General features: G+C 36.4%; 1 long non-coding RNA gene across 2 annotated transcripts in view; it reads right to left on the bottom strand.

Moving 5' to 3' along the window:
• The window catches only part of LOC135321732 (uncharacterized), a 107,649-nt gene that overhangs the window by 62,306 nt on the left and 25,183 nt on the right, over positions 1–20,160 (bottom strand). For both annotated transcript variants that reach the window (XR_010381769.1, XR_010381770.1), the window contains exon 3: positions 11,714–11,796. This is a non-coding gene — a long non-coding RNA (uncharacterized LOC135321732). The remainder of the gene's footprint in view (positions 1–11,713; positions 11,797–20,160) is intronic.

Genomic DNA, 20,160 nt, shown 5'->3' with positions numbered 1-20,160 from the left:
GGTTCCCCTTTTCTCCACATCTTCACCCAACATCTGTTATTTGTAAACTTTTTGATGATAGCCATTTTGAAGGTGTGAGGTGATATATCATTGCAGTTTTGATATGCATTTTTCTAATAATTAGAGATGCAGGGCATCTGTTCATGTGCCTGTTAGCTGTCAGTATGTCTTCTTAAGAAAAATGTCTATTCAAGCCTTCTACCAATTTTTTTTATTAGTTTTTTGACATTGAGTTGTATGAGCTATTTATATATGTTGGATATTGAACCTTCGTAGGTCATATCATTTGCAAATGTTTTCTCCCATTCCATAGGTTGTCTTTTCATTTTGTCAGCAGTTTCCTTTGCTGTGCAAAAAAGCCTTTACATTTAATTAGGTTCTATTTGTTTATTTTTGCTTTTATTTCTTTTGCCTTAGGAGACAGATCCAAAAAAAATTTTTGCTAGGGTTTTTGTCAAAGTGTTTTCTGCCTACTCTCATGTCACTAATCTTCTTAATTATACCAAATAGACATCTTTCACCTTCCATCTGTTTTAAAAGTAGAATAATAAACTACTTTTTTATTCTTGAAAGAAAGTGTTTTCTGCCTATATTCTCTTCTAGGAGTTTTATGGTTTTAGGTCTTACATTTAGGTGTTTAATCCATTTTGAGTTTATTTTTATATGTGGTGTGAGGAAATGCTCTAAGATCATTGTTTTACATGTGGCTGTCCAGTTTTCCCAGCACCATTTGTTGAAGAGACTATCTTTTCTCCTCGGTATATTCTCACCTTCTTTGTCATAGATTAGTTGACCATAGGTGTGTGGGTTTATTTCTGGGTCCTCTATTCTGTTTTTGTACCAATACCATGCTGTTTTGATTACCGTAGCTTTGTGGTCTGAAGTCTGGGAGGGTGATACTTCTAGCTTTGTACTTTTTTCTCAAGATTTCTTTGGCAATTCAGGATCTGTTGGGTTCCATAAGAATTTTAGGACTATTTGTGAAAAAGCTTCATGGGTATTAAAATAAAGACTGCATTCAATCTACAGATGCTTTGGGTAGTATGGCCATTTAAACAATATTAATTCTTCCAATCCAAGAGCATGAGATATCTTTCATTTCTTTGTATCATCTTCAGTTTCCTTCATGCTTTATACTTCCCAATGTTTTATAGTTTTCAGAGTATAGGTCTTTCACTTCCTTGGTTAAGTTTTTTCCTAGGTATTTTATTATTTTTGATGTGATTTTAAACAGGATTTTTTTTTTGTTACTTTCTATTTCTGATAGTTCATTGCACCAAATTTCTTTTTTCTGATTTATAGAAAAATATAACCCACAAGTATACTGATTTGGGTATCACACAGTCAGTGGTTTTTTTGACCCTATGGAAGAAAAACTGTTAAATTAACCCATCTACTAGCAAGGCATCTTTAGAACTCATACTTTAAATATCTAAATATTATTTACCAATAAAAGAAACTAGGATCTCTTAGAAAAATGTCTGATTCCAGGTCTGAGACATGAAATGTACAAGATGCATCTGAAATATCTTATTATACTATAAAGCAAGGATGCCATGAGGGGTCACTAGGATTAAATCAAAAGTACTTGCTAGCCAACTCAAAGAGACACTGCCAAAGATGGGAAAATTAGAGAATCATTTAAGAAATAACTGCAATGGACTGAAACATCAAATATATTTAAATCCATGAGATCAAAATGATACCAAAGAAAGGCTTTCATAGATCACCTCTGAAGAATGTTATGGAACCAACTCCTTACCCTGAAAACTGGTAAATAAAGAGCAGGAATCAACCATTTATTATACATTTCCTGTGTGAACTACAGGTGACCTTGAATAACAGGGATTTGAACTGCATGGGTCCCACCTGTTATGTGGATTTTTTTTTCACTAAATGTACAGTTGGCCCCCCAAATTTGCAGATTTCACATCTGAGGATTCAGCCAACTACAGATCAATATTTCTGTCTGAGATTGGTTGAACCCCCATATGTGAAACGAGAGAATAGGGAGGGTTGACCATACTACACCATTCTACATAAGGGACTTGAGCATCCTGGGATTCTGATGTACACAGGGGCTCCTGGAAACAACCCCTACACTGATACTGAGAGACGACTACGTATAAACCTCAGAGTAACCAAATAGTGGAGGAGGGAAATTTTCTTCTTATTCAAACCAATAAATGAGGAAGGTGTGATAGAATTAGAATATAACTATTTTGCAATTCCTAATGAATTAATGGATCTAGGCATGATCCTCAGAGGCTGCTAACATAACAAAAAGAGATAAAACCAGACATCATATATTACCTAATCACAATATGGAGCACAGCTACGACTAAATCCTTCCAGAACTCAAACTGAAATGTGATCATGCCTGTACCAATTCACAGGGAAATGGAGAACAACATGTCAGGGATGTAATGATCAAACTGCAGATCCTAGGGAATGCTACAGGACAAATAACCTAGTTTTACCAACAAATAAATTGAAAAAGAAAAAAAGAGGAGAAGGAACCCATATGTATATCAATGTAGGGCTTCTTAAATGAATTAGAGTACATCTGTACAATGGGATAACATTCAGCTTAAAAAGGAATGAGGAAGTTCTCTGTATGCTGTTGTCAAAAGAAGTCTAAAATACAAATATCTTGTTTAGGCTTTATTTTGACTTCTCTCTAATCATATTGAGGGAAACTCAGTCTTATACATTAGAAGTATATTTCCAGTTACATTTAAAAATTTTTATTGTTTTATTTTTTATTGAAACATAGTTGATTTACAATGTTATGTTAGTTCCAGGTGTGCCCAATTACATTTTAGAAAGACTCCCTGGAGATAGTTAAACTAATCTAAAAGTTCTTAAGCATCTACGAGATATGGAACTCTAAAGTATATAGATATGAAAGCCATGCGTGATTGACCAACTAAGCTCAAGGAAATGACAATTTCATCAAGGAAAGGGAACCAGAAAGAAAGAAGGAAAGAAGCCATTACTAAGCCATGTACATCAAATATAAAGTAATATATAATGTTATCACTTTTTAAGCTATTTTCTTATTCTAAATCTTGAGCAGCGGCTGTTACATTATCATAACTTAAAGTTATAGAATACAATTTAATAATGGACAAAATAAGCATTGTTTAAAAGTGAATGTTAGTATTATGCTTTTTGTTTCTATCAGAGGGCTAGCTATATAAACTTAACTGCTTCCTTTGTCTTTATTACTAATCTTAAGGACCTGGAAAATGTTTAATGTTAACTCAGCATTCATTTATGAACTTGACACTTTGTTCCTCTCTGAAGGCTCAGAAACCATCAATTTCTCACTTCAAGTTCCATTTTTATTGTGTAAACTTAGGACGGAGTACTCTGTTCTCTGTGCCTGGAAAGTACAAGTCTTAGGTCATCAGTGAGACCACTTACTGCATTCTGTTCTATTAAGACAGCAAGAGAAATAATTTTCTGCAAGTTTATTGCTACCCTAAAATAACCTAGAATTCTACTGTCAAGGCAAAATATATAGTAAGTGTTGTATTTCTAGTGTACTAATTATTGCACTCTGTCTGTGCACCTAAGTATTATAGGGTGCTACACTTCTTCACCTAGAAGCATTTACGGATTTTAATTTGTGTGTATTCTCACAACCGATATTTCCCTCAGGGCTTAAGAAATCTGCCCTTATTCTCTTTCTAAAAATATTAGTTTATTTTGCCCTCTGAAGGCAGACAGTCCAAGACTCTGCTCTACAAAGAAGACTGGGACAAGGATCATAAGGCTCACTACTTGATCATCTCAAGGTGGCGAGTTGCTCAGACATATCACACAAACTACAGTTACCAAAGGGGAAAGGGCCGGCATTAGGGATAGATAAAATAGGAGTTTGGGACTAACAAATACACTTTACTATATATAAAAATGATAAACAGCAAGGACCTACTGTATAGTAGAGAGAAATATATTCAATTTCTTTTAACAATATATAACGTAAAAGAATCTGAAAAAAAATGTATATATATGTGTAACTGAATCACTTTGCTATATACCTGAAACTAACATTGTAAACCAACTACATGTCAATAGAAAACAAAATTGAAAAAAAAAAAGATGGTAAGTGACTTTCTAGCTATCACATCTAAATTCGAGGCATCAGAATGGAGGCAGTACAAAGAAGAAATAAAACAAATGAACAGAATAAATCTTTTTTTAGAAAATTTCCCAGAAACTGTCACATGACGCATTAGTTTACATCTTTTGATAGAATATGGTGCCTTGACCCCAGCTAGCTGCAGGGAGGACTAGTAAATGTGGTCTTTATTTCTGGCAGCCATTTGGCTAGATTAAAATCTATTATTACCAAAAAAGGGAACAGGAGAGTGCGGAATCTCTGCCATTACTATATCCTGCACAATGGACACTTTTTTTCACTTCATTTTTTTTCTCCTCCTACTCACTTGAACTTCCTAAACAGTAGGCACTGTCTTGTTCACCATTGTATTCCTAGGTCAAGCTCAATCAGGGCACAGAGGAGACAATTAAAAAATGTTTGTTAAAACAAAGGATAGTAATTCAGTTATTCCTGGCTGGAGATGCATATAAAAATCACCAAAACAAATACTCCTGGGCTTACCACCGACTCTGGAGTCAGAAGTCTTAAGCTAACACATAAATTTTTTAAAAAGCTCCCCAATCAACTGTAATACATATTCCTAGTGAAAAAAATTAAAATAAATAACAAGAAAAGAAAAACAATGTGACTTTTGAAGAACATTAATTGGAGCTGTGCTTCCTAACTTAAGAGTAGCAGCAGAAACAACTGGATTGCTCTCAGGAGTTTCAAGAGCTGTAACACAGGGATATTTGCTTCTCTTTCCTTCCTTCCTTCCTCCTCCCATCTTTCTTTTCTTCCTTCCAGTTAAATTGCATTTCTGTCCAGTATTTTAGTTCTTTTCCTTTTAATTTCCAAATTAAACATCATTATTATTTTTATTGCATATGGACATATTTTATTTTAGTTTGTTTAGATTTACCTGCATATTTATCTCTTGGTCCTTCATTTTAGATTATCAAACTTCTGTCTAGGATCATTTTCCTTCTTGCTGAAGATCATCTTTTAGAGTTCCTTAGTGAAGTCTGCTGGGGGAGAACTCTCTATTTTTTAATCTAATAATTTATTAATTTTACTCTTAATATAGATAGTTTTGATAGGTATAAAAATATAGATTGACAGTTACTTTCCCTTAGCATTTTGTAGACCCTTTATCCTAGTTTTCTGTTGTTTTGATGATAATACTGCTTTCTATCTGGTTACCTCCCTTTATAAGTAATCCATCTTTTCTCTCTGGCCCATTTTAATACATTATGCCTGGCTTTAGAGTTTATAGTTTTAGACTAGAGTCTATGTGTGCATTTTTTTTCTGCTTATCCTGCTTCCTCATTTGACAGCCTTTTGTTTAATCATTTTAATGATTCCATCTTTTAAATGTTTAATATTTTTACATAGATATTTAATATTTTATATTTGATGTTTATAATTCCTTAAACACTAGGTGATTCTATATCTATTGCTTTTTATACTTGCTGACCTCAGTCATGGTAATTTATTTATTTGGGTACCTGTTAACCATTGATTATGAGCTCATATTTTGTTGATCTTAGTCTGTGGGAATTCTAAGTGTTAAAATTTGGGTTGCTTTTCTCCAGAAAGGATTTTTTAAAAAATTGTAACAGCTTAATGGAGATATAATTCACATATTATACAATTCATCCATAAGGTGTACAATTTAATGATTTTTCGGATATTCGCAGAGTTGTGCATCCATCACTTCATTCAATTTTAGAACACTTTCATCACCCTACCAAAAAGCCCCCAGCCCATTACCATTTTTCCCCAATCCCCTGACTTGACTCCTAGGGAACCACTAATGGGGTAATGTGTTGTGCTAGATAAGTGTGTGTCATTAAGAGTTATAAGATTCTTTCAAATGCTCTCAGCTTGATCCTTACCTCACAAGATCAAATTTTATTCCACAAGAGGCTTAAGAATGACTTTTTCTTAGTGGAACCTCTGCATCCTCCAAGAAGAAAATAGTCTTCGATAATAATGAAAGTCAATCTCAGGGAGTATTTTCTAGTTACTCCAGAAATATAGCAAGGATGCCCCTTAGGAGTAATGATGCAAGACTGAATTCTGTGTTCCTTAACCAAGACTAAGCTTCTCCTCTTCAGTCCATTACCTCTTCCATATACTCCCAAGATCTACATCTAAAGTTACTCACTTGGACTTCGACTTACTGAAAACTGACTCTCCCAATAACTCTGGCACCATCAGGCCTGACTGGAAGTCCAGGAAGAGGTGAAGGAGAAAAGAAAACAAATTACACTTGAGTTAATGACTAGGTCAAGGTGGACTAAACTGTCCTTACTGGGTGGATTCCGTCTGTTATCTGGCTTAATCATTAATCACAAGTAAATAATAAGAAATTTCCACATTGAAATCAAATGCTGGGTTTGAGCTTCTCTATTCTTCCCTTTCATTGACTCTTGACCCACATAACAGACACTGGCAGTGGCCACACATTTGCCCCCAAGGTCCCTTTTATTGTCTGTGGTGTATCCCCTCCCCCAGATTCAGTGAGCTTCCCCTCCTCCCTCCCTCCCATTCAGTGTGGTTTCACTTCCTGCAGCCCTTAATTGGCTCCTCCACATGATTGGGTTAATGCTGCCCTCCACAGGACTTTATGTGAAACTGCACCCTTTCTTAGTTTCATCCCCTTTTTTCTGCCACTTTCATTCACTTAAGAGTTTTTTCCTGAAAAAACTTCCTTAATAAATCGCTTGCACATGAAACCTTATCTTAAGGTCTGTTACTGGGGAACTCAACCTAAGCCCCATTTAGTCTCCAAATATTTAGAAATAAACATTAACAAAAAGGAGCTTGACATTTGCAAGGAATCGGTACCATGGACAAGTCAAAACACAAATTGGAAAAGTACATTTGCAACACATAACAAAATACTAATTCTCCTAATATATAAAGAGCTCTCAGGCAAATCAAGTCAAAGCAACCCAAACTTGGGAAAAGTAGATGGACCAAAAATTACAGCAAAAAGTGAGGAGGGTATATATAGCTCAGTGGTAGAGTGCATGCTTAGCATGCATGAAGTCTTGGGTTCAATCCCCATTAAAATAAATAAACAAATAGATAGATAGATAGATAGATAGATAGATAGATAGATAGATAGATAGATAGATAGATAGATAAATAAATAAATCTAATTACCCACCCTCAAAAAAACAAAAACAAACCAGTCTTTTTTAAATAACCAAAAATTATAACAAAGAAACAATGCATAGCCTCACTTCTCAAAATAAATTATTAAACAATGAGATATCATTTTTACATTACTCTGAACATCACAGGCTTTACAAGGTATAACAGTACAGTGTTAGTTTGGGTATGGGGGAAATAAGCATTAATTTTTGGAGGAAACGTTAACTGGTACAATCTCTTGAAGAGTCAGCATTACATATTATACGCTTTAAAATTGACAAGAATTGCTTTCTCAACCCTGATTACTCTCTTCCTCATTCTTTAAAAATTCTGTAATAGCATTTGTTTACAGTCTGAATGTTTGTGTACCCTCAAAATTCTAATGTTGAAATCCCAATGACTGTTGTGATGGTATTAGGATGTGGGGCCTCTGGGAGGGGTTTAGTTCATGAGAGACTGGTGCCTTTATAGAAGAGACTCCTTTCACCACGAGAGGACAGAGAGAAGTCTGCAACCCAGAATAGCGCCCTCACCTGACCATACTGGCACCTTGCTCTTAGACTTCCCAGCCTGCAGAGCTGTGAGAAATAAACTTCTGTTCTTTATAAACTACCCAGTCTGTGATATTTTGTTATAGCAGCCCAAAAGGATGAAGACAAAATTTGTCACTTGGAAGTTTTTTTAAATTGATTTTCTTATCATCTGTTTCCTCCTACTAGAATGCAAACTCCATGGGAGCAGAACCTGGTCTGTGTGATATCTTTCATGCCGGTGCCCATAATAAGTGCTCTATTAGAAAAAAATTTTTTTATTGAAGCATAGTCAGTTTACAGTGTTGTGTCAATTTCTGGTGTACAGCATAATGTTTCAGTCATACATATACATACATATATTCCTTTTCATATTTTTTATTATAAGTTGCTATAAGATATTGAATATAGTTCCCTGTGCTATACAGTATAAACTTGTTGTTTATCTAAATGCTCCATTTAAAATGGTTTAATCAATAAATCAAGCAGTCGGCACCAATGGTATAATCTGAGATGCCCCAGTGACTCCAAAACATCTCGATATCCCTCCGCAATGTATAAAATTCTCACTCCTGCCCACAGTCTTGTTTTAGGAAAAACTCTGGTTTGGAACTTCGGTTCCAGTAACACCTCTCTGGGCAGTTTCTAGAGTTTTCTTCCTCCAATTTAAAGATTTTTGTTCTAAGTGTTGGAAGATCACCATAAATATCTCACACATCACCCAAGACAAACTTTTAATGAAGTGGATCTCTTGAGCTGAAGAACCCATGGGCCTCAGTGCAACTGGTTTCTTTTCCTCACCTCAACCACTGCACTAAGGCCCTCCTGGACTTTGTCAATGAAGTACATATGGTTCTGAAATCTGAATCCGAGGGGTTCAACTGAAATTTGCTTGGCCTGAAGTAAAAAAGGAATTGTGTGGTTTCTGTAAAATAGGGACAATATTTATACCTACTTCTTAGGGTTATTATCAGGATTAAATGTGTTAATATGTATAGAGTGTTAAAGAGAGAGAGAGGGAAGGGAGAGGGAGGGAAAGAAAGAAAGAAAAATTAAAATGTTAGTGACTATGTAACTCGTCTCAGATTTGTAGCTAAGGCTGGACTCAAGCTAGTGCGTTTTGTCCTGTTTCCTCATTGTGCTATAGAGCACAGAAATGTGTAGGCTCAGTACTGATGGGCCCAGACTTCATCCATTCTCCACTGGATTTTTCTGAGAAAGTTATATAGTGAGTCTTCAATACGTAACTTCAGACTATATATCTATATCTATATCTATATCTATATCTATATCTATATCTATATCTATATCTATATATCTTCAATTAATCACTGTTGGCAAAGTTAAAAGGTCATACACACTAACCAGGAAGTGAAAGAACTCTATAAATAATTCAAACTTACCTCTACCTTAGGTAAAGCGTTAGTTTCTTAAAGGACATCTTATTCTAACTAGACAGTATTTCTGTTTTCCTGATCAAAACGGAGTAAACCAAATCAAAACACAAACCAGAACTGCCATGCTAAAACCTCTAATCATTTGGAATAAATGCGCATACGCAAAAATAGTTGAGTGAAAAAAAATGAACAAAAGAGGTAATCACTCTGTAAAAGTTATCTAAACCAAAAACAGGCAGATGGCTTAGGGGTAAGAGGACTGCACTTGGGTCTAACTAAATCCACACCTTTGAAGATATTTAGACTGAGTTTTAATTCTTTCCTTTCAAGTGAGGTTGATTCTAATAGCAAAGTCTGATGGTTAATTACACAAGCAGAAAAGTGCCCGTGATCTACATACTATACTAGATAATTAAAATATTCAGTCTCCCTCTGAAGAAAATGTCCTGTATTTGTTTCATATTTTCATCGCTATGACAGCGGCTTGTCCCATAGAGGACATTGTGAAGAGCCAGAGCATCACAGAATTAGCCAGAACTGGGTTTCCTAGCTTGGGGTTGGTGGACAAGTCATTTAGTTTTCTTTAATGCTTATTTCTTCATGTGCAAAATGAGAATGATAATTCTTACCCCAGGGTGTTACTGAGACATTTAAATGCCATAATTAATTGTTTACTGAAAATCCTTAGATGGCTTCATAATCAGTCGTTACTTGTCTGATTTTAGGGATTTGGTTGAACTTGCTTTCCTGTAAACACTGTTTCTTAATGACATTTTAATGAAAGTCTTGTTGTATGCATGTTAACATTTAAAATATAATAAATATTGCGCATTTGGTTAAAGTAGGTTAAGCCATCAATAAATATTACTTAAATCTTGGTTTTTAAAACTATAGCCATTGCATGTTAAGAATTAAAAGCAAATAAGCCATACACAATTGAACAAAAACAATATTCTTTGTCAAAGCCATAAACATTCATTAAGTAGCTAAAGTACTAATTAGATGCAACCTTGGGAGACTGCCTTATAATTATGTTGACAAGTGCGCACGTGCCTTGGGAATATCTCCTTAATTCTTTGAAGCTATTGTGTTATCCGTCTGTTCTGGCTTTTTTGTTTTTGTTTTTCTAGCAAAAAAAGTAGGTCTTATAAAGATCTTGTCCCCATCCTCCAAATTCAGATTTGGTCAGTTCCTCCAATCTCACATCAGGTTCAAACTCTTCAAACTTCTGAAGCGGAAGAGCCCCAAATTCTAATGAATATTCCTGGATATTTCCACTACTGATTCCTCTATCCTCTCTGAGTTCCTTCTTTCCTGTGCCTTCTCCCTGTTGGTCAATCTCAAGGACACGCCCATCCTGTCATAAACTAGCCAGATTCGTAGGCACCTGTCACAATGGCCCTCAGTTCCTGGTTCTCTTGTCTCAGGTGAGAACCACAGAGCACTCCTGTTTCCCTCTGGTCTTGGTGAGGAGACACAGAACTGCTGTTCTGCTCATCCACAAGGGTAAACATGTTCAGGTTTTTAGGGAACACTGTAGAGGGACAGAATTAACTAGGGCTATTCATGCGTCTTTATAATGGCATTAGAAGGTTGACATGGGAGTTCATTTTCCTCTTGGATAGCATCTGTCATACATTTTGGTGTATATATGATATGCTAGGTGTACTGTTTATTTTGATAACAGCAATAATAATGGTTATTAATGATTACTCCTATCTTATAGATGTAGATAAAACTGCTAATAGCCAAAGCAAGTTTGATCCTGAGAAATATTCTTAACTATTGCTTCTTTGATTTTTAGTAATTGTTCTTCCTTCTCTTTTGTGAAATAGAAGCAGAATCAGTCTATTTGGCTTAGATAATATATAACGCCCTAACGCTGTAAAAATATCTGGATTCTATATTAATAATTTGTCTTGTTAATAGTCATTTTAAATGCCTCTTACTCGTATGCTACTTGCTTATTCCATGAATCCAATTTAGAAGACTGAAAAGAAGTCACCCATGACGAGTCAAAAAACATTTCAGTCGGAATGAGGGAAGACAGTTTGAAGTCTGAGCTTGAATACGTTGTCTTCTTAGTGGACTTCTCCACGGGATGCAAAGAGGTAGCCAAATTAATGCAACCCACACTAAGGCTTGAGTCCATCTAATCTCCTGATGGAGTCATAATCCACGGAGTGCCACGCAGGCTCCTTCTCGGGGTTCACAGGGAGGGGACAAGAGCCATGACTAAGGCACAGCACCATCATCAGATCTGGCGCCACTGCAGAATAAATATGCTGGGTATTTTATTTCTGCCAGACCAATTCTTTCATGGCCCACATATTTAGATCAAAAAATCTTTTTTTTCTTGGTGTTTCCTAGGGAAGCTTTAATGCCAGCAGATCTATGACTCATTAAATGGTCTTGAGTTTTGCCTCCTTTACTCATGCTTCTCCTTCCTTTTATTCAGAAGAGGATAGAGGCAAGGGATGCTATTATTAATAACTATGGCAACAACTTACATTTATTTGGTCTTTACCATGTGTCAGATGTAAGGGAAGGAAAAAAACCTTTCCTTTACCCTCTTAGATTCTGCAGTGGGGGCCTGTGAATTGAAATGACAAAAGACAGATTAACAGGAGAAAAATACACCAACTTTATTTAATTAAAAAAATTTTTTTTAATAGAAGTATAGTTGATTTACAATATTGTGTTAATTTCTGGTATACAGCAGAGTGATTCAGTTATACATATTTATAAAAACCCTTTTCATATTCTTTTTCATTATAGGTTATTAGTTCCCTGTGCTCTACAGTAGGACCTTGTCATTTACCTATTTTATATACAGTAGTTTGTATCTGCTAATCTCAAACTCCTAATTCATCTTCCACTCCCTTTCCCCTTTGGTAACCATCAGTTTGTTTTCTATGTCTGTGAGTCTCAAGCATTATTTAGTATTTTTACATGTGCATGGAAGCCTTCACAGGGAAAAGGGAGACCAAGATGTAGTTAGGACCAAAAGCTTATATGTCTTTTTAACAAAGAATGATAAAATGTGAAGGAATGACAAGACAAGGAAACAGGGTTTCAGCTTCAGGAGCAGTAAATTGTGACTGGGAAGTATATGAAGGAAGCTCCTGGAAGATAAGGGGCGTTTTCATAGGTTCATTCATGCAGATCCACTTTGGTGTCAACTCCCAGTCTCTGGTGTTAAGACGTTCCCTGCTTCCTGGCACCAGGAGTACACCTTTCCCATGAGAAATCTTCTGTCCTGCTTCAGGCAGAAGGCAGGAGGTCAGAGAGCCCTTCTCATTTATGCAGCTCAATCACCTTCAGCTCAAAATAACCCAAATACTATGCCCAAGTGGCACATTTGGGGGTGGAATGTTCTGAACCTCTTCACAGGCATCGTACTGAGTGATTTTTGCACATTATTTCACTAAAATTTCACAACAGATCTGTGAGATAGTTGCTCTTAATATCCCCATATTTTAACTGAGAGAAAAAAAAAAAAAGAAAAGGAAAGAAAAGAAAAGGAAAACAAAACTAAAGTTCAACGAAGTTAAACAGTTTGGGCAAGGCCACATTGCTACCAAGTTGAGAAGCAGATTCCAGGCCTGCTGCTTCTCACGTAGAAAACTGAGTTGCTTAGTCCAGTAGTTTAGACATTTACAGACATTTCTTTAAGGAGTCCCAAGACAGCTCAGAATTCTGTTGTGGTTGCTGAAGAGATGAAAGAGATTTAATAATTTACCCAAGGCCACTTAATTAGAAAGTGACTACTCTTAGGATTCAAAATCCAGGCATGTCAGACTCAGAGTTTTTGGGTATCAAAGTGGTTTGATCTATTCCACAGTAAAAAATGTAGTTGACATTGTGACCCATTGCACACATGTGTAAACATATAACTGATGGGAAAAGTTAGTAAAATGATACTCACCCTAACTACATGGGGTGACCGTCTGTGTTTCCTATTCTACCCTATTCTATTCAATCTGATCCTATTTCACTCTGTTATAATCTATTTCACTTATTGTTTTTAAAATGCACATTACAACCAATTAAATCAATGTTGTGACCCATTAACAGTTTGTGACCTGCAATTTGGAAAAAAAAATGCTAGGACTAAGCCAACTCAACATCACTTTCTTGGATAATCATGTTCACAACTACCCTCAATTTGTGCCTAAAATGCATAGGACTACTTAGATGATTTAGTTTTTGCTCTGAAATGCTCTTTGTGATTAGATCTTGGCCAGAGATCATCTCAGTGTTGAAGGACTAGCCACTGTCTCTTGTGGAAGGGTTGACTGAGCTCTTCCATTTACTTCAACTGGCAGTGTGTGGTCTTTGTTGAGGCGGAAACACCCAGCTTCTCAATCCATAAGTGGAGATAAAAGGACTATTTAATTGTAAATGCAACCTTTACTGAGTTTCTACACCTTGAAGTGAATTTTGCTAGGATGACTCTTCCTCTGTCCATCTTTCCTTTCTCACTGGCCACAATCTTTAGAGGAGACTTTGATCACCGCTGTTATCCCCATCCCCTCCCCACAAAGTCCTCTGTGTTGTCTAAGAATGTCACTATCCATGATAAACATTTCTTTGGGTTTCTTGGACTAAGAATTCACAATTCCTAAATTTTTCTAGAGATATCCCTAATCTAATTACCTATATTGGCTCTTTGGGCCTCCTACAGGTCAAAGCCAATTTTCTTTACACCTTATGACAACCGTCTTTCTTATAGTTTGGGGTAAATGCAAATGAACAGATATAAGCAAGATGTAATAATACAGGTAGTCCAGGGGAGCTAACACTGCACTTCGGATTTTCAGGGCTTCTTGTGAAAAATACTTCACAGACATCCTTTCACACATCATCCCAGCACCCCTGGGAGTTAGACTGATCTAGGTTTTACCAATATATTTTCAAAGAGTTGAGTGATGCCTAAAAATTGAATAATTTGAATCATCTAATCACTGCATAATAAAGCTAAAAACAGAAATAGAGCCTTAATCCTTTTCTGAATCTCCTTAAGCCCCAAAGTCACCAGCCTTAAGGTCCCATTGGTGAATGAAAGACTCAGTTAAAATAGAAAGAAAAAAGTTAAAAGTAAATGTAAGAAGAGGAGAGCTCTTCTTTGCATGTGTGGTAGAATTCCCCAGTGAAGCCATCTGGTCCTGGGCTTTTGTTTGCAGGGAGGTTTTTTATTGCTGATTCTATATCACTTCCAGGGATTGGTCTGTTCAAATGATCTATTTCTTCTTGATTCAGACTCACAGACATAGAAAACAAACTTATGGTTACCAGGGAGGGAAGGGAGTGGGAAGGGATAAGTTGGGAGTTCGAGATTCGCAGATACTAACTACCATATATAAAATAGACAAACAACAAATTAATACTGTACAGCACAAGGAACTATATTCAATATCTTATAGTAACTTATGGTGAAGGAGAGTATGAAAACGAATATATGTATGTTTATGTATGACTGAAGCACTGTGTTATGCACCAGAAGTTGACACAATATTGTAAACTGACTGTACTTCAATAAAAATATATACACCAAAAGAAAAAAAAGGAAAGAAAAAAGTCATTGTAAAGGGAAACACCAGTAAACATTTCCACTGCTCTCTGGAGCATACATACCATATCTGCATCTTGGACTGTATCATATCATGAACTAGAGAGAATGGTGGCAGTGGGGGCAGTTCTGAGAGAGTAAGATTAAACTCCCCGCTAATTGTAACCTCTAAGATACCTTTTACTTTCATATAACAAAGTAAGATAAAACAAAGCTCTTCTTACTTAAGGATAATTGTCACCCCTTCAACTCTTTATCGTGTTAATGCTTAAGATGTGATAAATGGGTTTTATCTAACAGATAACTTGTACCTTGGAGAAGGGTAGGAGATTAAAACTGAGTGAAGCTGGGGAAAAGGAAAAAAATATTTTGATAAAAGGATTAATTAATAGATTCACTCATTCACCTACTCAATGAAGTACACGTGGACCCCCTACTCTGTACCAGGCCCAGCAGTGGGAAATTGGAACTCAAGAGAGAGTTTACAGTCTAGTGAGGGAGACAGACTTATTTCAGATTTGAACATAAACTGTGACTGGGGCTAAGAAATAAGTACACTTTTTATGAGAGCCTTTGAATCATTTGCAATAGTCTTGGTGGCAATCAGAGATTAACACTTCACTAGTCAGATCTATTTGGAAAGGCCACACAGTGGAAACAGTCAGAGAGAGATATACCTCTAGGCTCAGAAGAGACATTTTAAAAATCTAAGGCAAAGAGATTAACACAAGAGGTGCAAAGCAGGATCCCTCTGGACTGAGATGTATGCAGTTCCCAGGTGGAATTCATTTTGTCCATAAGAGCCTGTAACCCCAAGCCCTTCTCCTTCAAAGGAACTTTTGTGGATAATGAAAAATTTGAGTTTTATTTTTCTTTACAGCCTGGCTGAAAAGCTGGTCTAGACTGAACTGCCACACATTCCCGCTAGGAAGACACTTGGTTGCTGGAGTCTTCAGCCACAGTTTTGCGTTCACAAAATGTGCATTTGTAAGGTAGACTGCAGAACATGGCATTTTAGGGTGATAACTATTACCACTTAAAACTCTGACAAGATTTTTGAATCAGTCCTCTGTCCTAAGTTAAAAATTCAATCTGCCTCCGAAGTGCTCCATTTAGAAGCCTGGTTATCTCTATAGGCTTCAGATCTCTTAGATAAGAGGAAAATACCTGCTGTATTGTGTTTTGAAGCTGAGCTCATCTTTGTCTTCAGTGGCATTGATGTGCAGTCTTAATGAAGGTGCTCAGATGCGTTTAATGACATTGGGTCCCTATTGTCTTTGGACAAAGGAAATTTATGAATACATAGGTGTTTTATTTATTTTAGGCTACAGTGGCCATTTAGATCATTGACATAATCCCATATGTAGAAGATTTAGTAACTAGGACTTTGACAATTCAGAGAAAAAACCCAAAACTCATCTGACTGGTCGAGCAAAGAGAAACAAAAGTTAATACTGCTAATAGAAGACCAATTCATAGCCCATGTTATGGCTACTCTACTTTTGTGAATTTCATGGTGCAAGGCACCAGTAATAATGCAGGTGTTCGTTATTCTTCTTAAACTTTGACTTGAATAGTACTGTCAGGGAGGGGGAAATATCCCTCTCTACCCTTCTTGAGTTGTAGTGGCTGGACTAACAATAAAATCAACACAAGACAGATTAACAGGAGGACAACTAATTTAATATCATGTGCATGAGAGATCATAAAGGGATGCTCAGAGAGTCATCAAAAGCAGGCAGCTTTTATATCTCATTACATAAACAATAAATTTGTGAGCATTTGAGAGAACAAAGAGGCTTGGGTTTGAGAGCTTAATTAGTAAAGTTAGGCTTGGGTAGTAAATTATTAAAGCAGAAACAAGGTTTGTTTATGTGGGCTTCTCAGCCCTGAGCAACTTATCTCTGGTGATAAGGATGTCTCTATTAGCCTCCTGGTGCAGGAAGTGTACCCTTCACAGGGGAGATTTATTTCCTGTATTCAGGGAGACAAAGAAGAGTCAAAGTGTCCTTTTTGTATGGGCTGCTTTTCAAGGAACTTTAATTCGAAATAATCCAATGCCACTTTGGCATATTTTGGGACAGCCTGCCTGCCCTAAGCTCCAACAATAGTAAGCCCCTTTGCCTTTTTGTGCCAGGCAGCTGAGTCACCGTAACCACAGAAGAACCAGGATTGGTCCCAGAATTATGGCGGTGGAATGTTGGGTTGACGGCAAGTGAGGCATCGCCAAGTTCAGCCTAGGGTCTGACAGGTGGCACTGCAGGGAGCATCCCTAGTGAAGCTATTGTGTTTTTAATTAGCCTCTAGAATTGACTCTTCAAGACTTTACGCAGTTTTTCGATTACTCTGTTTCAGTCGTATCTGGGTGTGTCAGTGCTTCATGCTTGGTTGTAGAAGACGTATTTGTCTTCCGAGTAATGTTTGAACTCTGGCTTCTGGCTGCTACACTTTGGTTTTTTGTTTGACCATCTTCATTTTAAAGTGTTACCATAAGCCATGATTTTGAGTTTATTGAAATTCAAAGAAGATCAAGGTCATTTATTTCATTAAATGGTTAACTCAATAGCATACACAAGACTGGGGACTGACAGATTCTCTACTGGACCATACTCATTAGGTCCACTGAGCTCTCCTGTTGCCTAGGTCCCAAACCCTGGACTTCTGTAGCCTTTCCTACAGAGTCCAATTCTAGCAAGAATCCTGCAAAGTCAGTTTACTAGGAGTTCCCCATCCTCCATACCTGATCCCCCAGGATATGTAACCAGGTTCCTCATCCTCCACCTTCCCCCAGGTGATGTCTGTCTGATCACCTGGCTTGTATTCAGCAAGGATCCGGCCTGGTGAGTTTAGCCAGACCCTCCCTTTACCCCTGATGTTTCTTCTTAGTTATTTTTCTACCCACTGACCACCCCTGTCCCTTTGCTCCTTGGCTATAAATCCCCACTCTTCCTCCTTGTATTCAGAATTGAGTCCATTTCTGTTCTGAGGAGTCTTCCCTACTGCAATAGTTTTTCTTCATAAAATTTGTTTTTACTGCTTTAACTACTGTCCTGTTCTAGTTTTTCTTTGATGGTTTTGAGGCTTCTGGACAATATGTTTTGGTTCTTGTTTGAACATCTTTATTTAAAAGTCACCATTGGCCATATTTTGAGTTTACTGTAATTCAAAGTATGTCAAGTTCATGCCTTTAATTAACTATTAACTCTTGTGTGTATCTATTGAGCATCAATTAAGTGGCTTGGAAAATTGAACAATAACCTAATCCTACATGTTTTCCAATATATCAATATAACTTAAGGTTTCAATATTTAGAATTCATGTTTAATCATCCTGTGGTTTTCTAGCTTCTTAGATGTATTACTTCTTAATTATGTCTTGGCACAACAGGACAAACTTCTATTGCATAAAATGAGCATATATAAATTATATCTGTGTTCCACTATCACAATTAAATAAAATTAGATTTTTGGAATTTCTCTTGAAGAACTTTGTTATTTATTTGGCTCTTTTTTTCCTCCTCTCCTCTCTCTCTTCCCACCTTAAATATCTTTTTGAAAATATTAAATATCAATTCTAATTCATTTCATTAATTTCTTAAGGAGAGACTACTTTTACAGTGAATGCCGTAATTCCTTGAAATCGATGCCTTTAAGTTCTTTCTATATGTTACGCTACAGAAATCTGTCATTAATTTAACAGAATGCTTAATAATCAAAACACCTGCAATGAGCATTTGTTTTATCATTGTTCTTAAACTGATTTCAAATGCTAATAAGCAATGTATAAGATTCTTATGTTAATTTACCAAGCTTGTTAATCTTTTCTGTTAGGAGGCACTAAATTTGCTGAGATTCAAACACACATATTCAAACACACACACACATACCCCCACATGCACACACACAAAAGTTCCCTTTCCCCTAGTCACACAATTACACTTCAAAAAAATTAAGTCTATCTTTAATTGACTGGGCAAAGAGCTGTCTTCTCTCACCCAACAGGTTAAATACTGTAGAGTTATTAGATGGTCTGGGACAAATCTACTGACTTCTTAGAGGAAAACTCAAATTTTGTTTCAAAAGTAAGTTGTCTTTTTAAATTTCTACTGTATAGCCTGATAGGGAAAATGAGATATGTCTCTCGGGGGGGGGGGGGGGCGGAGAGAAGTTCTGTAACGTGCCATGTCTTTAAGACTACGTCTTTGGCTTTGGGAGGAGGTCGTTTGGCATTTAATTGTGCTTGGAAGGAGATACACAGATTAAGGATTAGCAATTTCTTTAGCCTTGAGAATCTCCAGCCTGTGCAAAATTTATCAGGGGGAGATACTGACAAAGTTAAGACAGAGTAGGAGAAAGAACCAATAATGAGGAATAATAATGATAATAATAATACTAAAGAGAAAGGGGAAGAAAAAAAGAGTTGATGGAATGCCGCCCAAAATGGTATTAACTTCTCTTGTTGAATCAGGTTTATCACCATGTCCATTTCTGGCCAAATTACTTGTAAAATATCATAGCTTAATAAGAAATTTTCTAGGAAAAATGTCTCACTTGAAAGCTCCTTTCTTTCCTGAAAACATGCATAAATTTTTGCTATAAGAGAAGAAAGTTGCACATGGATTTTTCTGCTTTGGGGATATTATGCTGGTCTCTTATTTGAAAAGTTTGCTCAGAACTCAGCTTGGATTTACTATAATTTGCAAGTGGAGGGAGAAGTCAGCCTCTGAGTTGAAATGATAAACTAAGTATTTCGGAAAGGATATACACCCTATCACATGTGATTAGTATATAAAGGCTACAAGAGCAATAAATTAGGGGCCTGCTGCTCACTTGGAATTTTGCTTCTTATTTTTCATATGAAAGCATGATTCCCAGGGTGTGGGTATAATTTAGATACATTAAAACTGGGATACATTAAATTGAGAGTTCGAGATTTGCAGACACTAACTAATAAATATAAAATAGACAAACAAGTTTATACTGTATAGCACAGGGGACCATATTCAATATCTTGTAGTAACTTAAGGTGAAAAAGCATATGAAAACCAATATATGTATGTTCCTATATGACTGAAGTATTGTGCTGTACTGTACCCCAGAAATTGACACAATGTTGGAAACTGACTATACTTCAATAAAAATATATTGAAAAAATTACGTTCAGTATCCTGAGGCCAGGGGCTATTTGCTGAGTACTGTGACAATGCCTTTATCCTATTCAGTTGTCCTGGGGACTGTAGAGTCATGGAGACTGAGAAGAAGCTAAGGAAAGGAAGCATGAGGGGAAACTCATAGAAGACAAGGGTTATATTATCTTGGCATCGTTTCCTCGTCTCCAGTGATAAGACTATTCTCTTTCTGGTTCAAAGAGGCTGTTTTTCTCACA

The sequence above is a fragment of the Camelus dromedarius genome, chromosome 7, assembly GCF_036321535.1.
Source record: "Camelus dromedarius isolate mCamDro1 chromosome 7, mCamDro1.pat, whole genome shotgun sequence".
Taxonomy (NCBI): domain Eukaryota; kingdom Metazoa; phylum Chordata; class Mammalia; order Artiodactyla; family Camelidae; genus Camelus; species Camelus dromedarius.
The sequence above is the reverse complement of the archived record's forward strand: the minus strand, read 5'-3'. Positions and strand labels throughout refer to the sequence as shown.